General features: G+C 40.4%; 1 pseudogene; it reads left to right on the top strand.

Annotated features, from left to right (window-relative positions):
• Positions 1–7,578, top strand: part of LOC105914711 — a 45,448-nt pseudogene that overhangs the window by 21,989 nt on the left and 15,881 nt on the right.

Below are 7,578 nucleotides of genomic sequence, written 5' to 3'. Positions count from 1 at the left end.
GATTGGTTTATCCCGGATGAATTTTTGGGAGATTTGCACCCTACCAACCGGGACTAATATCGAGTTCTCTACCAATGCTGTGAGCTAAAATAAAAAAATGGATAAGTGCTCCACTCAGGATTTGAACCTAGGTCTCCAAGTCAACCAAAGTTTACACACACCACTAAGCTATTGCCTCATTTTCGTTATGTGGTAATGAGAAAATTTATTTGTAGTTTTGCTTCTCAAATTAAAACATCTACATGGTATTTCTCTTTCATAAGAACTCCAAATTTGATTTTTTTAAAGTTTTCTAAAATAAAGATATGGCATTTGTTTGTATTTGGATATGTAAGATAATTATTTGATGTATTAGTTAGTTATTTTAAAAAATAGTAAAACAACTTTTTCACACAACAAGTGGCAATGTAAATCAAAAAATGTTAATATGATGGTAAATGTGAGGTTGTGTCCAAGTTTGAGGTGTGTGTGAGCAATACAAGACTTGAGTTGTATGAAGCTTCAAAGTTAGACTTAAATTGTATGAAACAATGTGAGAGATAGAAACTATATGAGGTATGTATGCAGCTAGGGAGGAAGAACAAATGAACAATTTACACTTCTCTTTTTAGTCCCAAATTAAAACTTGCAAGTTACTTCATAGGGGTGTATTAATTAGTTAGTTAAAAAATAGAAAAATTACTTTTTTGCACAACAAGTGGCAATGTAAATCCACACATTTCAACAATAGGGTAAAGGTAAGGTTGTGTCCAAATTTCAGGTGCGCACGAGTTCGAATATGTAAAGTGCTACTTAAATATCTAAGTTTGACTTGAGTTAGTAGAAACTATGTGAGAGATGTATCCATTTGTGAACAATGTATAGTGTCACTTTATCAAAATTATTTAAATTTTTTATTGTAAACTTATGGACCCAAAATATGTTGTCATGTCAATTTGTAGAATTTTCTGACCAAATTTAGATATTATTGTAATTATTATGTGGTAATTTGGAGATAGAAGTTTTAATTGTCCCTAGAAGACAATTGAATTATTTTATATATCTCCAAGGCATGGGTTAGAATTTAACATACACGCCTAAATATAAGTTTTGTACATTTTTTTAATCTTATCGGAGGTATACATAGTTCAACTTGGAGTTACTTTCGATAAGCACGTAAAAATTCATTTAATTGATAGAAAATAATAAATCTACTAGAAAATTCTTGGAACTCCTATATAACAATTTAGATGTTGTCTATTACATGTAAAAAATTTAATTTGGGGTATATAAAATAATTATTTTGCAAGTTACTTCATAAGGGTGTATTAATTCGTTAGTTAAAAAATAGAAAAATATTTTTTTGCACAACAAGCGGCAATGTAAATCTACACATTTCAACAATAAGGTAAATGTAAGGTTTTGTCAAAATTTGAGGTGCATACGAGTTCAAATATGTAAAGTGCTACTTAAATCTCTACGTGTGACCTGAGTTAGTAGAAACTATGTGAGAGATGTATCCATTTGTGAACAATGTATAGTGTCACTTTATCAAAAATATTTATATTTTTTATTGTAAACTTATGAGCCAAAAATAAGTTGTCATGTCAATTTGTAGAATTTTTTGACCAAATTTAGATATTATTATAATTATTATGTGGTAATTTGGAGATAGAAGTTTTAATTGTCCCTAGAAGACAATTGAATTATTTTATATATCTCCAAGGCATGGGTTAGAATTTAACATACACTCCTAAATATAATTTTTTTGCATTTTTTAATCTTATTGGAGGAACACATAATTCAACCTCAAGTTACTTTCAATAAGCACGTAGAAAATCATTTAAATGATAAAAAATAGTAATTATATTCAACAATTAATAAAACTTCTACATGACAACTTGGATGTTGTCTATTACATTTTAAAAATATATTGGTGTATTTAAGATAATTGTATTTGTGTGTTACTTTACAATAGTGTAATAAAATAAAAAACAAAAACATTAAACAGAAAAGAAATGAACCAAGCCTGTTTTGGCCCAAATGGCCCAACTATTTCTGACCGTCTATCGCCGATCCGATGGTTGTGATCACTTTTTCATGATATAAAAACAACAGAAACCCTAGCTCTCCTCCACTCTCCCCGTTCCAGCCGCAACCCCCCCACTCTCCGCAACCCTCGCTCCAAACCCTACCCCGCGCCTCCCTCCCCAGGCGTTCATTCGCAGATCCACGCCGACCCTCCCTCCATCTCCCGCCGGGACTCGCTCCCCTCCCTCTAGCCCCCACCGACGCCGGCCTAGCGCCGCCCCCTGCCCCTGCCACCGTTGCGCACAGCCCCTCCCGCCCCCCTGCCCCTAATGCGCGGTGGAGGAAGGAGGAGGAGCGACTGCTGCGTCTAGAGGAGCAGGCGGAGCATGGCGGCGGCGGCGCCTGGGAGTACCTCGAGCTCCTGCTCAACCTCAAGAACCGTGTCCACCTCACCGCGGCTGACGTCCTGGCCGGGGACTGCCGCCTCGACCAGGCGGTTGTCCGGCACCGCGCGCTCCAAGATCTCCACCTCCTCTGCCTCTGCAAGCCCCGGTCCAAGCTGCCCCTCGCCTTCGGATCCAACACCCTCACCTGGGTCACCGACGTGCTACAACGCGTGCCCAACCCACCCGCATTCATCCTCATCGACTGCCCCGCAGGTCAGCACTAACCGCATTGTGCTCATCTTGCGTTCCATTGCTCCCATCGAGTAGTTGTCCAGTAGTTGTTGTCATGCATCACTCGTGTCTTGTCCAGTAGTTGTCATACAGCACTCGGAAATTGCATAGTAATCCTCCCACATTCATCTGCTTTGGTTCTCCAAAATTAAAGATTTCAGAGCCAGCATGCTCTTTGTTTTTTGTAATGCTAATCAGTTTTGCATTGAGATACTCAAAGTATTCATAGCCTGTTTCCGCAATGCTAGTTCATTTTTACTATCCGATGTTCATAATAAACTGGTAATCTCACAATTCAGAGCCAGGATGCTCATTTTTTTTATGGATGGCCTAATTTTAGATGCTTGATAGTTTCCTATCTAAGAATACTTCTAGTCCAATCAGTTTAGATAATGGTATGAAATGGAGAGAATGGTGACATTATGTGCACAGATGCAGTTAATATATTTAGGAAGAAAATAATGATATATTGTTAAAGATCTTGAACGTAGAAATTGGTTTTGATTTGCATATCAATTTCCTCCCTTGCCCTCCTCACATACGGGAGATAAGAAATGCATTATAAACATTTGGATATTGAAAGTGATGCTGTTAGCCTGTTAACTGTACAGTTAAAAACCGTGTTGTAATTATTCAGTTACTTCTTAACTTAGAGCTGAACTTCCATATTTTCAAAAAAAAAAAGATGAACTTCTCAAAAAGCATAAATTTGTATGGCTTATTGTCTTAGAAAAATGTAGGTATAAAGCGGCCAAGGTCATACTAATGCTGGTATATGTTAACTGGTAGTGAGTAAGAGTAAATATGCTTGAGTATTTTTTTTAATTCTGAGAATTCCATCTGTAGAACTTTAACATGAGAATCTTTTGCATTGTATCGATGTCTCAGATGCAAACTTGGATATAAATGGCATGCGAGTTTTTCTTGCTGACACTATTCCTGTCTGTTTCTTATTCAGAGAGTCAGAGCGCATAGTTCTTGTGCATTATCATCAAACATCTGAGGTTCAGTTCGTTCTTTCTCTACCCATATCTTGTTTCTGTTTTGCAATAAATATTTCTGTTGAATTTTTGGCTGTTTCTTATTCAGAGAGTTGAATTTTTGTGTAGTAAATCAGTAATGCTCCTGAGTTGTAATATGACTTCTCATTGAACATGTAGATTTTGTTAAAAGAAGATGTACTTGTTAGGATATTGTGGAATAAATCTCATAACCTCCTATTGCTGGTTAACTGAAGATTTACTTAGTTTCTTCTCACAGTTTAATGTGTTAGCTAGATATATTGTGATTATGCTGAACCTGTACTCTGTTTTTTCTTATCAGCTAACTATTGGTGCTGTGTATTGATGCAGGACTGGATTGTGTAGATTTGGCATGAGCTGCAGGTTCAATCACCCTCCGGATAGGAATCTGGTGAATATCTTCTTTTACAAACTCTTTATGTGCCATATTTCTTGGATCACCAGAAACTAGCTTGTGTACTGGCTGATGTGTGTACTGCTAGCTTGTGTGCTTGAGCATCATTTAGGGTTGTGGAGAATTAAGATAGGTGATCCCTCTGGTGAAGAAACTAAAGGTGTTGCATGCATTTTGCTCTGTTTTTATATGCCTGCTGTACTTATTGCTATGCTCTGTGATCATTGACAAATCAAGTCCAATTCACTACAGTGATCTAGTCTTTGATGAGCAAGTCAAGTATTTACTTGTACTTGTGTGATTAGTTAGTTTTTATTAAAAAAGGGATGACAATCATATTAACTTTTTGAGTCTAGTTCCCTGGTAGCTATGGAACACACTTTTGTGAATTGCAGGTTGAGACTCGTATATTTTCCAAATTTTGTTAACAGATGTCGATTTACTATTGGGGATTGGTACTTTGGTTCCAGGTCACATCGCTTAATATCTTCGTAGCTTCAAGTTTTTGTGACGAAGACATGCTTGCTTTGTTTCTTATTTGTGCATGATCTTCTCCATTGCAATGCAACAGAGGTGATGATCTGGGTTCACCATCTCAAGCTGAGTGCAGTATGAAGTCGTGAAGAATCAACTGATGACTTACTGTTTGAGTCAGATGCCTGGAACCGATGCGTACGAATAATATAGGTTTTATAGATTTTTTATTATTGGGAGTGATGTGGATGAATGGACAAGAGTTACTTTCATATGTCGAATATTCTATTTTATTATGAATGGTGTGCGTGAATGACGGATTGATTTAATTATATATATGTAGCATCAATTTCTGTGAATGACGGATTGATTTAATTATATATATATATATATGTAGCATCAATTTCTGTTTTGGATCTTCCGTTGTAGCCGACGATCAACAAGCAATCCATTGAACGTATAACCACGACATATTTCGTTGCTACATGGTTGAAGTCTATAACGAGGGCACGTACATCATTGCGATACCTTGTACGCCTATTACGACACTTTGTTGCCGTTGTAATATCCACTGAGCATATAGCGATGACCCATATTTTGTTGGGATACGGTTGACGCATGTAGCCACGACTAGAATTTCGTTGAGATAGCCTGTTAGCATATTGCAACAGCATAGGTCTCGTATTGCAACAACATTCTTGCGTTGCATTATCGCTTGTTTGCAACAGCGCAATGTCGTTGCAATAGCCTCTATAGCAACGACCCTTACCGTTGCAATAGCCACTATTGCAACGACAATGGGCGTTGTAATATCCACTTATTGTGACGACACACGTCGTCGCAATAACGCCACCTTATTCGACGGTTGCCTGTGTCGTTGTAATAGCATATTGCAACGCCAGTTTATACGACGACATGATTTTTAGCGCCACGACACGAAATCGAAATGACTCCTATTGCAACGATTTCGTGCCGTTGCGCTAGTGACAAAACCTTGTAGTGTTAGTCCCGGTTGGTAATTCCAACAGAGTCCCAGTTGGTGGCTCCAACTGAGACAAAACACCCCTTTCCACGCGGTCCCCCTCTCTCCCTCCACCTTATCTTCTCTCCTCTCCCTTATCTCTTCTCTCACACACATCTCTTATTTACCCGCCGCCCCCTCCCCAACCCTCCCGCCGCCACCGCCCCCTCCCTTCCCTCTCCTACCGCCTCCCCCTCCATCTCCCGCCGCTGCCGCCCCCTCCCCCTTCCTCTCCCGCCAACTCCCATAGTGCTGCCCCTCCGCTTCCCCCTCTGCTCGCCCCTCACTGGCAGTGAGGAGCGACAGCGGGGCGAGGTGCAGGGCAGTGGTGCGCGGGGGAGCGGCGGCCAGCTGGAGGCGGCAGGGTGCAGGCGAGATGCGGGGCACAGGTATGCTCACCCCCTCCCTCTCCCTCTCCCCCTCCCCCTCCCCCTCTACCTCTCCCTCCCTCTCCCTCTCCCTCTGCGGCAGGGTCACGGATGTTGGAGGCCAGCGGGGCGGCGGCGGCTGCGGGGTGGGTAAGTGGGATGCGGGGCAGCGGTGGGTGCACGGTTATTCATTTTTTGTTTGCACAGGTGGTGGCGGCGGTGGCAGGGCAGCGAGATGCGGGGCCAAGCGGCGTGGTGGCGGTGGTGGTGGGGTGAGCCATTGGCGGGCGGCCGGCACTTGTTTTTTATTTTTTTGAACTTTTTTAGTGTCCCGAATAGATAGTTCCAGTTGGATTTTCGGGATCTATAAGCCTATCCAACCAGGACTAAAGGTGAGTTTCCCACTAGTGTTTTCATCGCCAAACCACAAATCCCTTCACATCATATAAGAAATTACTGGATTTGATTGAGTAATCCCGCAATAGTCGCAGGACAAGCCAGCACATCTGATGGGCAATGATAGGGAGTGTGAAGAGGTAGCGAATGCAACTACTCCACTTTATCTTAAAATGTAAGTATTTCTAATTTTGTCCCAAGTCAACATCTTAAGTTTTATCATGAATAGTAGTAATATTTATAAGTTATTTATACGTTGGAACAGATATGGAGTGGCTTCATCACATTGTGCTCTGTGTAATAATGAAAAAACTACACCCATTTATCACAAATTATTGATTGGTTGGTTCATGATTGGGAACGATTTCCTCTGACCATCCAGACCGGTATAAATTAATTCATTTCTCTTGCGGTCACGACTCAGTACAAAATGATTTCATGATCATACAGGGACATGTGTATGCACATAGAGTGGTGGGTGTCCACGTATTCTATTTTATTTCTGAGGTGATGCAATAATATGCATTGTTTAGTAGTTCCTCATACTTTTCTTCACCACGGATATGTCTAAATCTTTTTGTATTTCTGCTGAAAACTATATATTCCAATTGGAGAACATGTTTATAACATGTGATCTGAAGCTGCAAAAGCCAGATGTAATGCATATTTTGGATCAACTCACCCTTTTCATTATTGGCCATATTTTGGTGCTAATCATCAGATATTTTGGTTGTACAATCATTCACTGTCCTGTCCTTTCAAATAATGCGCCAACGACCCCACAGCATTTTTTGCAGCACGTGTAAGACACACGCTATATTTAATTTTGGGATAGATGTCGGCGACATGTGCTAACATTTTGGGCAAACGACATCCTCTATACCTGTTTTGCTATAGGGATGTCTGCGGCTCAGTAACGGTTGTTGACCTACCAATTAAGTGATCGGTCTGCCCATGCAAGCTGCACATCCGATATAGCTATATCTACGAACGCAGAATAAATTACGTACCATTAAGCTGAAGTTCCATTGAGCTTTTAATTAAGGGGTGTTTGAGAGGGGGGCTAAAGTTTAGCCCACCTATTTTAGCCACATTTTAGCCCTCTCCTCCTAAACACTAGGGCTAAAATGGAGGGGCTAAATTTTAGCCCCCCATAATCCATTAGCCCCTCCAAGGGGTGCTAAAATGGACTAAAAGGGGCTAAAAGTGATCCCCG

Source organism: Setaria italica, chromosome VII (genome assembly GCF_000263155.2).
Source record: "Setaria italica strain Yugu1 chromosome VII, Setaria_italica_v2.0, whole genome shotgun sequence".
Taxonomy (NCBI): Eukaryota; Viridiplantae; Streptophyta; class Magnoliopsida; order Poales; family Poaceae; genus Setaria; species Setaria italica.
This window is presented reverse-complemented; position numbering and strand designations above follow the sequence as displayed.